Genomic DNA, 16,678 nt, shown 5'->3' on the forward strand with positions numbered 1-16,678 from the left:
AGAAGTTTTGTTGAATATGGAAAGCAGAGAGAGCTGTGGGACTCCAGGGTACTGCTGATAAAGAGATTCTAACAGTATCAGCTCATCTATTGTGATCAGATGAGGGGAAGCAGAAGCTCCATGAACTCATCAGTGAATAGTCAAACTTTATTTTCCAAAATAATTTATTTTTCTAGTTTTAGAAATGTATAGCATCAAATAAAATTTCCCTTAAAAATAACAGAAAACCGAATACCAATAAGTAGGCTATCCCTGCCAACACTTCCTGTCAAATTATTGAAAATTATGAAAATCAGTCTGTCATTTTGCTAAGGAATGGTCAAGTTCCTAAGCACTTATAATAGCTGAAGGGTCTAAAGAGGCCTCCTTGCTCGTCAGATCTTTCTAGTTCCTTCAACTGGTTCTCATGGGGCCGCTTCTAGATTCCCCATTGTTCTCCAGTTTGCTGATATACCTGTTAAAATATGAACGCCAAGTGAGGACTAATGAATGCCCGTGGTAAGAGTTGTTAATGCCCGTGTCCTAGGTCCAGTCTAACAGTGTGTGTGTGTGTGTGTGTGTGTGTGTGTGTGTGTGAGTGAAGAGAGACAGAGACAGAGACAGAGACAGAGACAGACACACAGTGGTGGTGGATGAGGAATGCTACAATAAAACAGCAGAGAAGATCAGAATGTGGTTGATGGAGTGTTTTTTAAAGTGTTCGAGAGCTTAATGAGGTAGAAGATTATCTTGACTTGTATGTCATGATTTTGAGGTTCATAAATTTGGGACCGGAAAAGGCAGACAAACTCCATAAAGTCCGAAGCACATCAGACAATGTGGGAGGTGAAGGGTGGGGCTTGGGTTAGTCGTGGAGGGTCCAGGCTGTCTGCTGAATGAACTCATTTTCACTGGTCCTAGTGATCCAGTTCCTTCTCTACCCCAGGACCTCTGGGAGTTTCTTTAGGCTCTGTGCCTGGGATTTAGGATTATTTCTTCTTTCTCATGGTGTGGGTGCAAGGAGCAGACAGGAAGATTCTAGAAGCAGTGCTCTGCTTAACAGAGTGAATGTCAGTTTCACAGCCCGCTTGATGGAGTAAAACAGCATCTTCCTATGGAGTGAAAACTGGGTGTCATGGAGTAAAGAGTGACAGATGGGCAGGTAGAAGGTGGTCCTGCAAGAATTCCAGAACAAGGCGTAGGTGGTGTGGCAGCTACCTCAGCATTTGTAGTGCCCTTGGCAAAGGGTAGACCATGTCCGATGACTGGGGTCGGAGGAATGCAACCTGTGGACTGTGTCAGCGATGCCAGGGCAGGGCAGGCAGGCAGGCAGGAGGTGGGGCTCCCTGGTGCAGTTCGGCACTGCCCTTGCCTTGGCAAGGCTGTGGTTTTTGTTAGCTGTCGTCTGCCTGCTCCTGGGCACTTTTACTCTGTTTCTATTTCAGCCAAACTAAGTCCAAAGTCACACATTTAAATGTGCAAAAGAAAGACTACTTGATACTGTACTTTTGTATGGTTAAAAATCCAAAATGAATTTACTCAAAATGAAGTGTTAGATACTGGTTGTTTTTGGTGATGGCGGTTTAAGAAATAAACCTATTGTTTATCGTGCATCCTGTTTATATTGTATAGTTACCATTTGTTCATAGTACCCAACAAACTTATGAAAATAGTCTATATACTTTAATATATAGTACTCAAAATATATAATTAATATATAGTACTTGAATATAATAATATAATATGTATTTAATATACTTTAATATCATGGTATACTCATTTAAAACATATACATAGAATATATGATGAATATATTATACTTTTTAACATATTCTAGAAGCAAAATGAACCACTTGTGGGGTCCTCAGTGAAAGCTATCCAGTAGACAGTAGCTATGCCACTATTTTCATTCCCACGTAGGAGAGATTTTCTAATGTGTCCATATGTGTAATCACCGACTTTGGGATGCTGTGCGATGGTTAGTGCATGAACTGCTGCTGAGGGGGAAGCACACGCTATACAGTTGCATTTTCTACCCACTTGCAGAAATATATTTCTTTTCGAACCTGACTTTAAAATGCTACTCAGCAGCTATTTCTAGCTATGCACATCTGTTATTTAAGTAAACTCAGATCATGCTGTCATTTCCTTTAACTAAATTGAAAATCAAGGGGTTAGATAGTAAATTATGAAAACATTTAACGCTAAGTACTGTATAAAAATGCTCGTTCCTGCTTAGTAACCTAAGAAGACAAAACAAAAAGAAAGATATAGTGGAACAATCTGTCAGAGGTAATATTTGACGTGACTATGTCCTGAATCTTTAACAGAAGCTTACACAATAATTATTTTAGCTTTACATTTCTTCAGTAAGGATTTAAAACATTTTATTCAAGTCTTTATTTACAAAGATATAGAGTTTTTAACAAAAATTTAGGAAACATTTGCATTTTATTTGTGGATAGAACCTTGCTCAAGAAACTGCAAAATGGCTAGTATCTTCATCCGAATCTTCCTTATGTCACCAAGATTTGCAACCTTGCCGCTTCTTCGAGAAGATGTGCATGATATGCGTTTTGTCAGGGCCCCATCGCCTTTCCCAGATCCTGAGATAGCATCTTAGCTTCTTGGTTTCCTCATGTTCCACTGCGCTTTTTGTCAGGGTGATTGATGTTTGCTTCTACTTTCCCTAAACCGGACCCGACCCTCTCAGCCTTTCCCCTGGGCCCCTTCTGCCTGCATCACCCTCTCTTGTTGCATCTCTTCAGAGTGACCTCTGTCAGTCTTCACAGACTCAGTGTCCCTGTCTTAGCACGTGGCCTTGCATTCTACAGCCCAGAGACTAGAAGCACTCACCTCCAGGTCTTGTCCTCTCTGGCTTGCTGCTGACTAGAAACCACCTAACTCTGGCTTCTGTGTGGCCTTGTGTGAAGCAAAAACATAGTGACAACATAAATTAGAACACCGGACACTGCTGCCAGCCCAGAATGCACTTAAATTGCAATTAAAATTAGCTACCAATTTGTCTGTGTTTATTCAAATGACTTACTCTAAAGGTGCCTTTATTACGATCATGGTTTTGCCAGTCTATCACGTTCATTCACTGACTTCCAATCGTTTTCCACTTGGCTGCAGCTCCGAGTCCACTCTCTTGGCCTTTCTGGGCAATCAGTGATGCTTTCAGGTTTATGAACTCCAGTTTGCAACTGGAAGGCAACAGACAGCAGCCTCACAGGGTTTCCACTTTCTCCTGAGCACTTACTGGTCTCATTCTACCCTTGCCAATAGTTCAGGAGGTCAGTTGGAATCTTATTGTTTCCCTCAGTATTTTTTAGGCAGCATCATTATAGCTAGGAAAGCAATGTTCTTTTGCTGTCAAAAAAGGAGACAGCCCACAGTTGTTTAATTGGGAGAGGGCCGTGTCCATTAGCTTTTTCATAAGTTCATGTTCATCTGTGGGACCCTCTGAGAACGAGGTTGAGGGTACCTCCTTTTAAATAAGATTGCATTAGCTGGGGCCTTCCAACTTGGGACTGCTTTGCTATTTCTTTGGCATCGTGGGTTCCTAGACCACATAGGTAAGGTAAATTTAAACTATAAACCCAGGAAAGCACACATCTGGTGTAATGCCAATTCCAACATGTTTCCTTGTCATCAATCTTTATAGGTGACTGGTTTTTCCTGTTTACTCTTTTACAGAAGATGTAGCACTTTGAGGGTCCTTGGCCCATCTTCCTCCCCGGTGAGGCCTAAGGTCTCTTTTTCTGGTAACTGGGATTAGCAAATGCTGAGCTCAGCCATATGTTAAATGCTAGTTTGCCACTCAGATTTAAGATTCCCTCTGTTTTTCCTTGGAGACTTTCCTTATTTTTTGCAAAGTTACCTATGCATTTAAATGAGGGGTATTTGTTATATACATTTTTTTTTTTTAGCATTTTGAGTAAATAGTAAGATCTTTCAAGGTATCTCTTATCTACCATAATCCATATTTTCTTTTATATGGTACAATGTGATATATTCATTTTTTAAGAAATCCAAATGCCATGAAATATCAAGGAAGCTGGCATTTCAGAATTTCCTTGCTATATACAGATGGAAAGCACCGTTATTTGCTTCTGGAAGTGAGGAACGCCTCAAGCATACAGGGCCCACTGGCTCGGAGTTGTGAAGCTGAAAGCTGTGTGGTTTCTCATCCCCTAAACAATCCTTCGCTCTCATTCTTTGTATGAGAGCCCCTCATTTTCCACAGAGTACATGAATTTTCTGCCATAAAAGGGCAGAACAAACACACCTGTGCCATATTTCCTATTTCATTATATGTAAAATCACAGTGATAAAAATGGCTTTCTTGCAGATTACTATTTAAAAACTTGTGGACAATCTTGTAGCAACTCTGCCCCCAGAACAATGGCGAATGGTGACAAATAGCCCCATCTGCCCCATTCATGGAGGTCTGTGTGTGTTCCAGGGATTCAGCAAAGCAGACGGCCAGGCAGTGACTCAGAGGCAAAGATAAGTTAAGAAGCAATAGGACCTCTCATCAGCCGGTAAGTTGTACAAAAGAGGGTGGAGAAGTCAGGATTAACTTGCATGGCAGCTTCCTCCTTTTCTAAGGGGACCTCTGGCTTCTGTCATACCTGTTTCTACTGCATGTGTCGACATAACACCGAGACTGGCATAGTAGATGCTCAATAAATATTTGAATGATTAATAAATATATTCTCTTTCTAACAAAATTCATCCAAAATAAAAATTACCTTTAATGTTCTTTTAACCAATTTTCACGAATATAAAAATTAGAAAGAAGGATTATATTGTATGCGTTTTACCATATTGCGAACCTTACTTAGAGATAATCCTGTGTCTCTCCTGTAACCTTTTTATAACCTACAATTTGTGTAACAGCTAATGAGATGTTACGCTATGTAAGTATAATTTACTCAAATAAGTGTTTTTATGAAGCATGCAAATTTGAACAATGGAGTTCTTGTGTTTCTACCAAACAAGGAACCAGAATAAAACAAAGCCAACTTTTGTCCTTAGGATCTGAAAATAACACAATGTAACTATATTTAAAACCTTTGGAAGGACATGACATGCAACTGAGATTAGTTAAAACACGTTTCATTTTTAGTGAAGGCAAAAAATTAAAAAAAAAAAAATGCAATCCCAGAGCTTTAGAAATCTACTTTGATGTGCTTTGCTCCATAAAAAAATTCATGTTTTTTTCTCCTGCAAGGTTGAATAGTTGGGGTTTGCTTTAACAACTTGAAAACTAATCCATCAAATAAATGTGTTTTTCTTTTAGTTTTTTTTATAAAAAATGGATTCTTAAAATATCTTTACATCAAAGAAAAGTAATGTGGCCCAAAGAAAATCATATCTCAAGTAAAATGAAAAGTAATGCTGCCATAAAAGATATAATCCTGGGGTTCTGTCAGACAAACAGAGATTATCTGGGTGATATTTATAGAGGGACCCAAGGAAAGAGAGGGACAGAATGGGATGTAGACAAGGGGCCAAAAGACAAAGGGAATGAATGACTTTAGCTTGAAAAGGAAAAATTTCTGGCCGGTAATCACAAACATTCATTTTCTCCAAAAACATTTCAAATAATGCAGAAAATAATATTTATTAAAACCTGAGAAATTTTGAACTCTATTGAAAAAATTTCAAATACAGTAATTTAGGAAAAACGTCATTTTTTTCAGGTTAGTGAACATTTATCTCATGTTATTGCTCTTCTCCTCTGTCGGTAGGCAGAGGGTAAATAGAAGTGTGACATTTATATCAATTGATTATTTTCTTAATACCTTTGCTGAATGGCTTTTCAAAAGAGACTTTTATAGTGAGCGATATTTCTGTATTTAAATCTCAGTTGTCTGTGTGGGAAGTTGAAGGGCTTGTATTAGAGGCTACTTCTCCAGCCCTATTTTAAACCATAATTTCTGTCATAGGAATTTAGAATTTAAAGGAACTTTGAAGACGATGTATTTCAAAGCTTTCATTTTATTGACCAAGACATGGCTCTCTTGTGCATGTCACCAAATCACACTGAAACCCAGGCCTCCTAACACATGAGTTCTGTATACCTTTTACTGTAAGTTCTTACATTCCTTTCATGATTGACTTCTGATTGAAAACTGAAAAGTATATCTATACCTTAAATTTTCCTTTTAATTGATGTAATAGCCAAAAGTTTTTAGGCACATGTGTTTTTGTGTCTACGCCCTTTTCTTTCTTTACCAGAAAGATATGTGACACAGATGTCGTAGGACACAATTCTGCTCCACTCTCGCTGTATTATAGTCACTGTAATTCATTAACTTCATACTGAGAACTGGTCTCTCCACTTGAGGGCTGTTAACATGGTTTCTGTTGAGTTGAATAAATGGAATGTAATGCTTCTATTCTAAATGTAACTTGTCTGTCTCAAAAGACTCAGTTCAGGTGTCATCTTTTAAAGAAACACAACATATGCTGCCTACTACCAGAATATAATAAAATATCTGACAGAAAAATATAGGTTAAGGGATAATGGTTTATGTTGAAAATAATGATTTACTTTACAGAAGAATCCCATAAGGATTTCTTTATGGAATGCCTCTAGTTTAAATGTCTGAAATTCAGTTGATGTTCAGTAGTTCAAGAACATAACTTAAAGGAAAATGTATTTGAATTTGATGACACATGAAAAACACCCCAACTTTTCTAAATAACTCTAACAACAGTTCAAAACACTAGTTATTTTAGATAATATAAGCAATCACATACCCAATGTATTTCTTATTATTTTACTGTTACTTTCTGCCAAGGCCCATGGTTATTTGGTAGGATGAATGATACCATCTGTAGATTGGGGACGGAGTTAAATCGCTAAATTACAATGCTTAGAAATACCCTAGAGGGTCAATCATGCCTGAGAAAAGAGGGTCAAACAACTATTATGAAACAGTGGTAATTAAGGAATATTCCACTGAGGTCTGTTTTAAGTCAAGCCATGCTCCAGAGGGACCATGTGGCTTTATTTTTAGGCTACAGTTTATTGATTCAGGCTGCAGCCTCTGTTCTTGGCCTACAGATGTTTTATTGGTTCTAGATAATAAGAAAGTATATGTCTGTCATCCTGGAGAGAAGAAACCAGTTACTCAGCTGAGGAGTCTTTCTTCAGGGTGAAGCCCTATTGCTAGGTGGACCACGTGCAAGGTTACTTGACAAATAGTGAGCTTCACACTGTCCATACATAATTTCCCCCAGGCCAATGAGTGATGGATTAGTCAGGATTATGGAGGCCATACTTGGAATGGGGGTGTGAGGATGACTCCCTGGGCAGCACATGATGTGATTAATCTAGTGAATCAACTTGCTAATGGCTTGATCTCTGAGGGGTTGAGACAGGAGATCAAGAAATGCCAGTGGTACACAAAAAACAAAACAACACAAGACAAGAAACCGAAAGGGTTGGTGAAGACAGCATAGTGTGCATCTTTAGAGGAGATGTTTAGAACTCGAGAAGACGAGACACGAAGGCAGCTCCAGCTTCGTGTGCATGTGGCGTGTCCCACAGTTACATGGGACCCAGAGCTCGGTTCAATGCTCTGTTGCCACTGTCTTAAAATCCTTAATGATTTTTAAATAAAGGGCCCTTCGATGCTCCCAGTGAACCGAGGGCAGCACTAAATCTCACCTGATGATGTGGTGAGGTGGAGGGGTCTCAGGGGAGCAGCACAGAGGTGCGCTCCAGGTGAGAGATCCAGAACAGGGAACATCGGAGTTCCCTGGGCAGTTGCAATTGACCTAGTTAAAAGACCTGATGAGTGCATAAAATTAGCCAAGTTACATTGCCTTTGACTCACTGGTGCTTAAGAAAATGTCACTTGACTTTCCGTGTTTCAGATTCTTTATCAGTAGAAAGATTTTTCATACTAGCTACCCTCTAATAACTAACAGCCTTAACATGATAGCATCTGTCAAATGCTCCGAGCTCCTAAGAGATAGACTCTTTATCAAGCAGCACAGCAGTTTGTTCCGATCGACAGAAATAAGTGAATCTGGGGTCTGCTACAGTCGCCAAGGAGGATGTGGTTTGAAGTTTAGGAGTTTAAATGTTGTAGTTAGTGTTCTCTGGGGCGATATCTTATATGTAATGGCCACTTCCCTGTCCCTAAAGCTCAAGTAAATTATCCAGTTATAGTTCCTTGTAAAGTTAAGTATGGGGTCAGACCTAAGACAGTAAGTCTCTCAGGTATCGTAGAGGGGACCTGCTTAATCTAGAGGGTCCGTAAAAATGATAGTCTGTGAGCTCTTGGAGACATTGCAAACAATTTAGGTCGTCCTCTTAAGTTTCAGCTGACAAAGTTGAAACAGAAAAGGATAATGAATGACTCAGCTCTCACACCTAAAGGCATGGAGCCGAGTCTAGTGACCAGATCTATTAGCTTCTGGTTCAGGGTTTTTCCCTTATACCACATGTGTCTTCTAGGCAGTCGGGTCTGCCTAGAAGTTTTGTTGCATTCCATATTTACAGATGTTCCACGGTGATTATTATGGAGTGTTTATTAGTGAGAGTAACAATAAGAAGGACCATTCCCATAGGGCCTACAATGCACACAATTAACTTGAACTTCATCTAATTCTTTCAACAACCACAAGAGGTAGATCTTATTATCTTCATGGACATGGGGACTCAGTATCACATGGCTCTTAATTAGATGGATTTTAGGACTTCACCAGCCTTCTGGAAGGTTTTAGCAGCTGCTCACCTCTGAGCAGCCTCCATGCACTTGGTAGGAGCTCTCCCAGGCCGTCCTTCCTGGCTGAGCAAGACCTGGAGCGCTAACTACAAGGATGTTTACCTTACAGCATTTAGTCTTTCGTTATTTGCATTAACTCATGATATTTAATTTTATTATTTTTTCCAGTCGATGCACAGAAGACTCGAGCTGCTCTTCCTGGTCAAATCACTCAGTCGGAGCACGAACTCACTTTAACAAAGAGAAGAGGTGAGAGAAATGGGAGTGAATAAGAACTATGCCATGTCATTTTATGGAATTAGAATGGCGACGTGTGTATATTTGTCGACCTTCAGGAAGGCGTAGTCAAGCAAAGTGTTTCGATTATAAGAAAGGACAATATCTGAAATCAATTTAAGCAGAGCTGGCCAGAAATTGAAGGAGACGCAGGGAAGTCAAATTTTTCTAGGCCGTGTTTGTCCAAGACGCTTAGAGTTAGGCTATAAGTCAGAACATGCATTTACCTCTCTGCTGGATGCAGAGAGGAGGGGACACAATTAAGAGTGTAATAGATACCAGTCTGGGGAAGGGGTCACAGGTGTGGTGTGCCCTCCTCCTGCAACTCTTTGTCACCCTGTCCAGAGGCAGAGGACGTGGCCCCTGGAAATGAACTCAAGGCCCTCTGTCAACGCTGTCATTCGTATGAACCAGTCAGGCCACTAGACTTCATTTACCTAAACTCGTGTTGTTTTTCCCCTAACATTCTTGGTTGGCCAAGGCTGCTGTGAGTACAGTCAAGTGTAAAGAGGCCACACAGGTTTCTGTTCGACAAGATGAGTGTGAGTTTCTCATCACTCCCCCGGGGCCACTTATAATGAGACATTGGCTGTGCGAGCTTTGAAACTTTTCCATTCACTACCCTGCATATCTTTTATTATTTTGCCTTTTAAAATTAACGTGCTATTTTAGAAAAGAAGGAGGACAGGCTTTACAAGCATAACAAGGGCATCTGCTTTGCAGAAGTTTTGCATGAGTCCCTGTCTCTTCACACTGAGTTTTAAGTTATCACCTGAAGAAGGAAAATATGCAAATGTAAGATATGTGTATTGATTATGCTTTTATCTTGAGACTCTCCTGTATATCTAAAGGATGGATGTTGGTGTGCAGATTGGATTCTGGTTTCTCCATGAGACTGTGCTTGTGGATTCTAGAATATGGCATGTCCCACCGGCGTGATGATTCTGTAATGTGGTTATATGGTACCTAGCATCTGGCACTGTGCCCCTAGCACCAGACCATCAGATACATTTCATTGTGAATAATGACTGCACTTTACAGGTACTGAGTTTTCATTGTGATTTGGAGATATCAGAAGAGTAAAAAAGTCTATTCTGATCCTGTAGATGCCCTAAAAGCACTTTGTACTTATTTCTGAATTGCTGGGCTTGTCACAAGGTACTGCATTTGCATGTTCAAATACCTATTTTCTTCACTTAGCTCTTGAACAACAGGGCCCATGTCCATCTTGTTCATTATCGGGCCCTCAGAACAAATTTGTGCATGGCCCTCAGTGGGCGCCTGATCAGCACTTGTTTAATTGAACTGATACCTTTAATTTAATATGTTTTAGTGCACTTTGTATGCCAGACACTGTAAAGGGCACCTTGAACCTAGTTTCCCGTGTGCTGTCCTCACAGTAACCATATGAGGTGGTTATTTTGGTGTTTATATTACAGATAAGAAATCTGAAACTCAGACGGGGTAAGTGGCATGTTTAGGTTGTCCCGCTGAGCCATGTAATTTGGAAGTGGGTCCTGGTGACTGCAAAGTCCACACCTTATCTCCCACATCATACTGCTTTGTAATCAGAAGGGAGAGCGATATGAAAATCACTCCAGATGCTGACAGAAAGTAGCAAAACGTGAAAGATGGGGAGGTTTGTAGACACGTTGGCAAAGGGATGTTGGTAAGGAGGTGTATCCCCTTCAAATTTTTCACAGAGAAGTTCTTTTGATTAAGTACAAATTGCTCCTTAGACAAATAAGCTAGATAAGGCATGTTTGTTCAATGTTCCTGCCATTTTGAATGGCAGAAATTATAAGTAATTATAGCTAAGGATAGCATAACCATTACTATTGGATTTAATTGACATTATTGACCAATTTCTTATTCTGAGAATGATAGCGGATGAAGTGGTACAATTTGCCTCTTATTCTCACAAGCTTACAGTATAAGCTTGTGAGAATAAGAGGATAATCCAATTACTATATAACAAATGTATTCAATGTATATAACAAATGTACAATATAGAGAGGCTATCAAAAGAGTAAGACATCATATCTGGTTGGTGATAGAAATATGTTATGGAAGGGGTCGCATTGGGATGGCTCTTGAAAAGTTGGTGGGATCCAATGGTTTCATCTGAAGATGAACAAAGACATGGTCTCTGCCTTTAAGAATCACTGAGACTTCGGCAGAAATGAGTACTGAGTGAGGAGATACAGATCAGAGAACAGTAGGCTAGAGAAAGAATTAAGAAATAAATGGTCTACAGCCATATGCTACCCTGAACAAGCCCGATCCTGTCTGATCTTGGAAGCTAAGCAGGGTCAGGCCTGGTTAGTACTTGGATGGGAGACCACGTAGGAAGAGCAGGTGCTGTAGGCGTAAAAAAATTAAAAAAAATAAAGGACTGTAAGCTGACAAGGTCCTTGCAATCTGTGAGGTCAACCAAGGCTTTCCTCATCTAAAAAAAAAAAAAAGAAAAAAAGAAAAGAAAAGAAATAATTGTGTGATATAATACTGAGATGATAGTGTGGGACTTTGTGTCTTTCTAGGGAAGCAGTAGAGATTTCCAGCACGGGTAGATGGCAGACCAGCAGCCGGGGGTTTTAGACAATGTCGATCTACTCCTTAAACGTCTGTTCTAAGAAACAGATGTAAAAGGGGTTTCGGGGACACTTAGGAAGCTCAATTAACGTAAGCTCCAGTTCAGTGACTCAGTTTTCATGGCCGTCAGAGGGTTTGAGTGTGGAATCCACAAGGTGCGGGAAGGGAAAACAGCCTTCCCCGGACAGCGGGGCGCACTGCTGCCCTGCTCATCCGAGTTGGCAGAGAAGAGTCAGGCAGCATTTGGGTCGGATTATGTTGAAATCACGTCAGAGGCTGAATAATTAAAACCACTTTAAAGGGAAGTTTGTTTTTCTCTCTCGCAATGCACAGATGACTCTGGCGTAGAAACATTTTTCTAGTTAAATTTTGATTCATTTCCCATTTAAGATTTGTCATGGTAAATGATCTTTTCTCAAACGGCAATATCTCGAACGTAAAATATAGAGGGTGCTGTCTAAACATTAGGTAATCAGTCCCTCTGTGAGTTCAACTAGCTGTTTCTTAGATAAAGATTGTAAAACGATTAAATAACACACGTAATCAAGTACTAGGAATGTGTCCGTGGTGACGACGGCCAGAGATGCTTTGGGTAATAGAGGAGAATGCGATGGATATTAAAGATGTTAATTAACTGTACTACGGCAACAACTTAAAATTTATTTTTATTTTTTATTAGTTTCAAGTATATAATACATTGGTTAGACATTTATATAGTTTATGAAACAATTCCCCTGATCACTCTGTCTTCCCTCTGGCTCTACACGTAGCCATTACCTTACTGCTGACTGCATCCCCTATGCCGTGCTCCCCATCCCCATGATCCTCCGTCAAGTACTGATTTGTACTTTAACCCGTCACCACTTTCTCCCAGTCTCCCCACCTCACACCCCTCTGGCCATCACACCCGATTGTCCTCTATATTTGTGGGTCTAGTTTTGATTCATTTGTTCTATCTGTTCCCTAGATTTCACATATCAGTGAAATCATATATTTATCTTTCTCTGACTTATTTTGCTTAGTACAATCACCTCTAGGTCCATCCATGTCATTTTTTTTTTTTTATGACCAGGTAATATTCCATTGTCTATATGAACCATAACTTCTTTGTCCATTCATCTGTTGATGGGCGTTAGGTTGCTTCCATATCTCGGCTCTTGTAAATTGTGCTGCTGTGAACATAGGGGTGGATAGATCTTTGTGAATTCTTGTTTTGGTTGCTTTGGGTAAATACCCAGAAGTGTAGTTGCTGGGTCAAAAGGTAGGTCCATTTTGAATTTTTTGAGGAACCTCCAGACCGTTTTCCATAGCGGCGGTGCCAATCTGCAGTCCCACCAGCTGTGAACGAGGGGCCCCTTTTCTCCTCATCCTCGCCAGCATTTGCTGTTCTTTGATGTATTGATGAGAGCCATTCTGACAGGTGTGAGGGGATCTCTCATTGTGGTTTTGATTTGGATTTCTCTAACGGTTAGTGACCTTGAGCATCTTTTCATATATCTGTTGGCCGTCCGTATTTTCTCTTTGGAAAAAATCTCTGTTCAGATCTTCTGTATGGCAACAGCTTTTTAAAACAACCTTAAGCTTCTCTGTTCATCTTCTGTGTCTATAGCTCCTTGTACTGGCTACAAAAATATAAATAGTATAGAGATAGATTTTTATTAAAAAGGTTCAAGTTGTTATTATTTTTAACAGCTTTATTGAGAAACAATTTGCATACTTTTTTTAAACAGTAAAGTACGTTTCTTGTTTTTGAAAATATGACAAACTAGAGAAGGTGAGGTTAAATTGTCCTTTCAGAGGTGAGTGATAAAACTAAGGGTTAAATTCTGTCCAGAGACCACAGATACAGAACTAAAAAGGGGCAAAAGCTGTATAAATAGAGAGATGACAAAATGAAACAAGTAAATTGGACACCAGACATGTCATATTCATTTAGATGAAAATGTTTGATTGAATGAGATAATTCCTTCACGTCGTCATTTTTTTTTTTTTTTTTTCAGTGAAAATGAGAAAGACCGTGTGACTGTCAGCAATTTGTAGAAACTCATGTTGGAGGTCTCTCAAAAGTCATCCAAATTTAACCTCCTTATATCATTACCAACTATGAAATTGAGGCGCAGAGAAGTTACACAATTTGCTCAAGTTCAAAATAGCCAATTAGTGGCACAGTCAAGACTATAATTCTGTCTTCTATCCCAGTAATTTTATATAAAACGACTCTGCCTCATATTCCTATACTTTTGAGGGTTAGCTGATGATAATACATGCATTTATTCTGAGCTTATGTCATTTTATTTTCTGTCTTTTTTTAACTATTTGAAATTGGTAGCTAATATCTAAAGATTTATTTAAGTAAAAATTTTAAAAGGTGGCCTTTCTTAATTCCAGATCACTCTTGTGAGCATTTTTATCTTTGTAATGGAAAAGGGAAGTCATATATTTACCTTCTTCTTTAAATGTGTCAGAATCCACAAATGGAAATATGACTATGAAATTAGAAAATTCATTGTTAATCAAATCGAGGATTTCGGAATATGCCCATTAGCCACTAGGTGTCACCATAAGCCACTTTAATTAAAAGCAAGTTAATTTTGTAGGAAAAGTCAATAGCAAAAGTTTTGCTGAAACGCAGCTCTGCGATTCTGTATCTAAGCCCTAGGTGGATAGATTAATTAGGAATAGATTTAATATAATTTTTTTTGTAGTCCATTAACTAAGAGTAACTGCAGTACTGAGGATTTTAGTGACCAAAGTGTGTTTTTATCAATGTTAAATAATGGCAACATACATCTCATCTTGGGATTCTATCGGTTTCTTGCTAATTCACAGAGAGGGAAGGCTAGGGGAGACCAAGATCTGCCCTGAGTGTTCTGTTTTTTGGGGGGAAGTGCCAAAAAGGAGGAATGTCATCTCTGATGGTTCTGCAGGGCTGCAGCTTTGGTACCGAAGTTCACATTACTGGGTCTGGCTGGCTGGGAGCCAGCCAGGTCCCCCTGCCCTCCTGCAACGCTATACTTCACCTCTGTGTGAAAGTCTGCTTTCTTCAAGTGAAACATCCATTTCTTCCATGAATCTGGAGGTGTTAAGGCGTTTTCAGAATGGGTCTGTCACATCCATCATTGACTTCTTTGCTTTTTGAGTCACTTGTTTCAGAAAAGAAAACAAAGATAGAAAAAGACATTTTGGGTTCTCTTCATCTCTACCATATTCTTGGGTTGATGTTTGTCATTTTATTTGATTTCCCCATATCGGAACCGCCTGTAGACTCCCCTGCATAATAAGATAGAGTCCATTTCCCATTTTAAAAATGGAACTTAAAAATGTTCCAGCCTCCCTTGTAATGAGGGCATGGACACAAGTCATAGCACCTGCCAGTCAGATGTGTCTGCATGACAGTGAATCAGAATTTAGTCACAGGGAAAAGGGGGAAATGCAGAGTCCTTCCAGTGAGAGTGGTGAGGGAGTGGCAGTGCTGTGGCATCTGGTGACAATTTATGACGCCTGGTGTTTGGAGCACAGGTGCTATAAATAGCAGTGCGTGTGCCCAGGTATGGGGTGGTGACAGCCAATCTGTGGGACAGCTTTGCAGCAAGATTTGGGATGAAGCTTCCAACCTCTAGGCCTCCTAGAGATTGTGAGAGCTACCCAGGAGCCTTCTGATACATGCATTCCTTTTATGTTCAGTGAGGTTTTTGTTTTGTCTTATTTTTCTGTACAGCAAAGAATTCTGAATTAAATACTTTCAGTTTCCAAAGCAGGAAAACATGGATGCCTCCACTGTGATAAATGAAGGCCTTGTGTACATCAAAAGTCTCCTAGACCATACTGGTTAAGAGCGTTGTGGTCTGGCAGACCTGAGTTCAAATCCTGTCGTTGGCAATTATTTGCTAGATGATTTCAGGCATGAGCTGCTTAAACTTCTGTAAAATGGATTTTTAATTATACAAGTAATACACAAAACTGTTCTACTTATAAAATGTGAACAGTTATAGATAACTCCTTGACACCCAGAGCCTGACCTTCCCCTGAGGCAAACGTTATCACCCTTTTCCTCACCTGTAAAATGGGTGTGACAAAAACTATCCGACAGGCTGCTGTGAGATTTCCTCACTCAAACAACAGGGTCACAACACTGCTGGCCGCGGGACACCTTCTCTGACGCTCAGACTAGGACATTCCCGTACTGTCTGCTCCTACGACACTCTACTTCTTCATAGTAGTTTCATAGCTATAGTTTATTTCTTAGAGTAGAATATTATTTACCTAGCACATCCAGGATTTGGTCTGTCCAGAGTTTAGAAAACTTAATCCCACAGAAAATAGAGGAAGAAGAAATAAGATGTCTTGACAAGCAAGGACATCTTCCATGCCAGATGTGTATTTTATATTTGTATAGAAATATATGTATTTCCATTCTCATTGCCATCAACAGTTGGGTGATTAAGAGTTTCAGCCCCTTTACTCAAGTAATCAAGAAATTGAAATTTCTTACCTCTTCTGACTTGATTTTAAAACCTGTGGTTGTTTTGGGATTTTCCACAGAACTGTGGTATTATGGTAGGGGGTATGAAAAGATGAACTGAGGCATATTAAAATTTTCAAGAATTTATTTCAGCAAAATTGATTTGAATTAGGCAGCATCCCACCTAGCAGATACAAAGGAGTTCCAAGGAGCTATGAAACATGATGAAATTTTATAGGCCGAAGCGGGCAGACAGGAAGAAGTCACACCGAGAAAAAGTGGGTGGATTACTGCAGAGTCACTTTCCTTTAGCAGATGGCAGGGGTTTGTCTACCAGATAGTTACCTCACTATAGCTGATCAGGTGATTCCTGCTTGACTGACTTAAGATTCCATTTCTGGAAGAGCTGAATCTGTAATTAAGTCTCAGTTTGGTGACAAGGGGCATGGAATAAGCTACTCCACTTGAAGCCTGTTGTCTTGTTTTTAGCAGGAGAGACCGCCTGGTCCTAGGTGGTTGAGCCACCTTGATGGCCTGGTCATCCCTGGACCTGTCTAGTCTCAGTTGTTGGTCCAGAGAAGTAACTACTAAATTCTTGTCATCCCGGGTGGCAAGG

At 39.8% G+C, this 16,678-nt stretch overlaps 1 pseudogene; it reads left to right on the forward strand.

Annotated features, from left to right (window-relative positions):
• The first annotated feature begins 11,257 nt into the window (after positions 1-11,257).
• On the forward strand, positions 11,258-11,378 carry LOC120619354 (uncharacterized; annotated as a pseudogene).
• Positions 11,379-16,678: the final 5,300 nt, after the last annotated feature.

The sequence above is a fragment of the Pteropus medius genome, unplaced genomic scaffold, assembly GCF_902729225.1.
Source record: "Pteropus medius unplaced genomic scaffold, Ma_sr-lr_union100, whole genome shotgun sequence".
Taxonomy (NCBI): domain Eukaryota; kingdom Metazoa; phylum Chordata; class Mammalia; order Chiroptera; family Pteropodidae; genus Pteropus; species Pteropus medius.